Raw genomic sequence first — 4,822 nt, forward strand, 5'->3', positions numbered from 1 at the left:
GTTTGTGGCTCCGCCTCCGTCTGTCCACAGTGTGAATGAGAGTGTGGATGAGATCAGAGATTATAGAGTCTGACCACATCCAGAACCTGTTTGGATTAAAGGTTCTGGGAGAAGAACTGTGTGTGGGCTGAGCAGCGCCTCCTGCTGGCCACAGTCCCCTCTTCAGCACATGAATGATTATTAAGATGTGATCGATCAATAATGACATAATGTTTAGTGACACTTCAGTTCAGCTGGTTTTGGTCGACGCCGTCTGGTTCTGATTCATATGATGGAGAACCTTTGTCTCACAGGGAACATTTTCAACAGAACCTCAATCAGAACCACTGAGCTTCACCAGTGTCACATTTTAATCTGCTTAAAATAATAAAACATCATTTATTAGAAAACAGGTTTCATCCAGAAATATCAGGAGAGGACACGATGTCCGGGAGAGAGAGTGCACGTGTTCTGGGAGTGATCAGTGTGTGTGTGTGTGTGTGTGTGTGTGTGTGTGTGTGTGTGTGTAAACAGCAGCAGGTCTCAGTGTTTGAACAGTGTGAGGGTCGAGTCAAATTAACCTTTAATGGAGATGAGAGAGAGAGAGAGAGCAAATATTGACTCAACACATTAACCACTGTGGGGAGGAAGTGTGTGTGTGTGTGTGTGTGTGTGTGTGTGTGTTACATCACTTAGACGTGTCTTTAAAGACTTAACGCCTCGCTTAAGTAAACTAAACTGAAGCCCCGCCCACTGTCAACATCCAGGCCCCGGGGTTGGTCGATGCTGTCCATCCAGCAGGAACGAATGAAATCAAGAGGAGTTTGTTGCTTCCGCTGGCTCGCGTTGCTCCGCAGCTGCAGGAGCTGGTGAGCGACTTATAGCCACAGTGTGACAGACTGAACCAACTGAACACGCCTCGTTTCACCCGTGTTAGCATTGTTGCTAATACCTGCCTCGGGCTTTCAAATGATCTTTATTGACAACTGTCAACAGCACATTAATCGTGAGCTTTGGCTTTATGTCGCAGACACAAACACACAATATTTCTGTGATAAAGTGTGCAGGACACATTAAAACCGCTGAGAACATAAAGTCTGATTTTTGTATTAAAAGATAAATATGTGAATTTCTCTTCTGCAGGAAACTTTAAATGTGACCTTTTACAGGAAGTCCAGCTGGTTAATAAAATAAAGCTGACGTGTGAATATAAGTGTGTGTGTCCGTGGTGCGTTCAGGGACGCTCAGAGGGAGGAGGAGGACGGTGTGTTTGTGTCTTTTCATTTCCTTCTTTTGTTGAACATTTTATTTTAAGTGTGCAGCGTTTCCACATGAGAGATGTTATGAAGCATCACCTCGACTGATTGATTAATTCATTGATTACTCAATTAATCACAACAAATGAATCAGTGATTACACCGCCCTCCATCTGCGTCATAAAGGAAAACTCAGATACAAGATATTAATTACTGAAGGAGCCACTGAACATATAAACGTTACGACTGAATCGTTAATGTGGTTTTTAAACTTCACTGACACAAAAATCATGTCAGAATAATGTTTAAATGTTTCTTTATTCTAACTGCAGGGTCCGTTCTGTCTGATTCATGTGACCGAACTATAACAGATTAGTTCTCATACATTTCTACAGTTTACATTCATAATATAACAATGATAATAAATAATAAACTTCACTTATATTTCCCCTTTAAAAAAACAGAGTTTAAGTGTTTTTAACTCATGAAGACAATAATAATTACAGAATAAACTCTAAAACCAGAAGGAAGAACAGGAAAATGTAAAAACACAAAAAGTCGACATGATTGAAGAAGAAATATGTAAATAAATGATTAAAGTCAAAGCAATAATAGAAATAAAAGAAATAAACAACAATTAAAGAAGATTATAGGACAATGTCACATCAGACGAATTAAGATTATGAGCAGTAAAAAGAATAAAACAGATAAAAACAGTGATTTAAAATCAAATAGACATCACAGATCAACAGCAGTAGAAACTCTGAGTGAGACTCAAACTGTCACATGTCAAAACTCAAATATATAAATAAACAATTCAAATAGTTTTAAAACAATTAAAGTTTCAATAAACAGCTGCAGTCGCTCTGCAAACTGACAGAAACTGGAAATAATTGAAAACAGATTGAAACTGTTATCAGGTGGAACAGGTGTGTGTGCGAGTGTGTGTGGTGTGTGTGTGTGTGTGAGTGTGTGTGTGTGTGTGTGCGAGTGTGTGTGTGTGTGTGTGTGTGTGAGTGTGTGCGTGTGTGTGTGAGTGTGTGCGTGTGTGAGTGTGTGTGTGTGTGTGTGAGTGTGTGTGTGTGTGTGTGTGTGTGTGTGTGTGTGTGTGTGTTGTTATCTCAGTCTGTCAGCTGGTGCTTACAGTCTGTTTCCACGGTGATGGACGACTCTCCTGTCAGCAGGTGCAGGTCTGAATCCTGCTGACGTGCCCTTCAGCCAGACGCTGAACCCGCTGTCATCGACCAATCAGAGCGCTCCAAAGGTGATGACATCACTCCTCCGTCGCTTCTTCTGTATGACTACAGGTGAGGAGCTGCGTTTGTCACCTCGTGCGTTTGTCCCACGCTGGTTTGTGTCCCTGAACGTGTCGTGTCAGGCCGTAATCAGCTGGTCTCATCAGTTTGTGTCTCTGCAGCTGATTGGACACAGTTTACAGTCTGAGTCCGATAAATTAGAACGTTCAGTCTGGTGCTGAGGAGGAAGTTCTGGTGTCGGTTACTGCAGTCACAGTTCTGATGTCACACTGTGAGTACACGAGTTAAAGTCCATCTCAACAACCAGTCGTCGCGCTGATGTGGTGAAGTTTAAACCTAAATGTCTCCGGCCTCCCCGAGAAGGAGGAGCAGCGCCTCCTTCTCCCAGTGAAGGAGGAGCAGCACCTCCTTCTCCCAGTGAAGGAGGAGCAGCAACTCCTCCTCCCTGTGAAGGAGGAGCAGCACCTCCTCCTCATGTGAAGGAGGAGCAGCACCTACTCCTCACGTGAAGGAGGAGCAGCACCTTCTCCTCATGTGAAGGAGGAGCAGCGCCTCCTCCTCACCGTGAAGGAGGAGCAGCGCCTCCTCCTCACCGCGAAGGAGGAGCAGCACCTCCTCCTCATGTGAAGGAGGAGCAGCACCTCCTCCTCATGTGAAGGAGGAGCAGCACCTCCTCCTCACCGCGAAGGAGGAGCAGCGACTCCTTCTCACATGAAGGAGGAGCAGCACCTTCTCCTCCCTGTGAAGGAGGAGCAGCACCTCCTCCTCACGTGAAGGAGGAGCAGCACCTTCTCCTCATGTGAAGGAGGAGCAGCACCTCCTCCTCACCGCGAAGGAGGAGCAGCACCTCCTCCTCACCGCGAAGGAGGAGCAGCACCTCACCTGCAGGTAACTCCTGTGACAGAGGGAGTCACCTGCACCGACAGGTCCACTGTACTTACAGTTTTTCTCGATTGTTTACACACATTTTGTGAGAGCATGCCTCACACTCTCAGAACTCTACACACAAATCAATAATCACACACACACAACGAGCAAAACCCCTCAATTCTCCTGCAAAATGAAACTTTACATTCAAAACAATGTTATTTCTTCTCAAAATGGTATTTTGTTTTCAAATGACACACAAACCATCAAATGAAGAGACATGTATAAGAACCAGCTGAACACTGATGTGCTCAGTGTAAAACACTATGATGAATGAAAACACTTCTTCTTCATTCATCATGATGACTCAGGCCTGTTTTGTTCAGTTACACTTACTACAGTCAGTACATACAGAAGTGTGATGTAAAATATTTGAGAATATTGTTTTTATACTCAGAACACACAAATACACGGTAACAGATATAATTTATTTTTCCCACAAACACAATGTACACAGTGTACATCCCAACCAACACAAAGTGCATATACAACAATATACGCTCTACATACGAAACAACAGAAGAATTTACTGTTCACAGTTACAGTAAAAAGAACAATAATAAATAAAAACCTGTGCAGCATGCTCTCCTCTGTTTCGGTCTGGTCACAGCACCTCATCCACATCACAAGCCGTGTTTCCCGGCCAAGCAGCAAGAGAAACATCACCTAGCACGGTGAATCCAGCCATGAAAAGCACCAACTGATATATATCCACGTGCATCTTCCATAGCTTGGAGAAGGGGTATACACATTTGTGGATTTGTGGATTTCAGTCATACACTTTACAAAAAAGTCTCAATAGGATTGAGGAATGGAGAATATGGAGGGAGATAAAGCGTGGTTGGGCAGTGAACCAGTTAGGAACCAGAGCAGCCCAGTGGAAACTTACGTTGTCCCAAATGACAACGTACCTGAGCTGCTCTGGTGGAATGAGTGTGTTGTGTAGGTGTCCAGGTGTTTGTGCATGTGATGAGTCAGTGTGCACAGTAGGACAGTTCACTGTAGAATTCTGAATGACAGAGTGTTCTTTGTGAAAGCAAGAGATTGTCTTCATGAAAATTGTGCCAAATGCAGAGAATTGTGTGTAGTGTTTTGAAAAAAGTGTGTTTTAGAACTGCAGTTTGAGTGTAAAGCAGGAGTTGTGCTTGTAGTTTAGCAGAACTGGTTCAGTGAGTTGGTGCATCAGTTACATGATGTGGTCACTGTGTCTCAAGTACCAGTTTCTGTGTGTAAACAATTGAGAAAAACTGTAATGTGGAATTAATGTTCGTTACATCTTAAAAGGTCAAGCTCAGGTTCACTACGAGGGAAGAGGAGAGGAAACAAGGAGAGAGGAGAGGAAACAAGGAGAGGAAACAAGGAGAGAGGAGAGGAAACAAAGAGAGAGGAGAGGAAACAAAGAGA

Source organism: Sparus aurata, chromosome 2 (assembly GCF_900880675.1).
Source record: "Sparus aurata chromosome 2, fSpaAur1.1, whole genome shotgun sequence".
Taxonomy (NCBI): domain Eukaryota; kingdom Metazoa; phylum Chordata; class Actinopteri; order Spariformes; family Sparidae; genus Sparus; species Sparus aurata.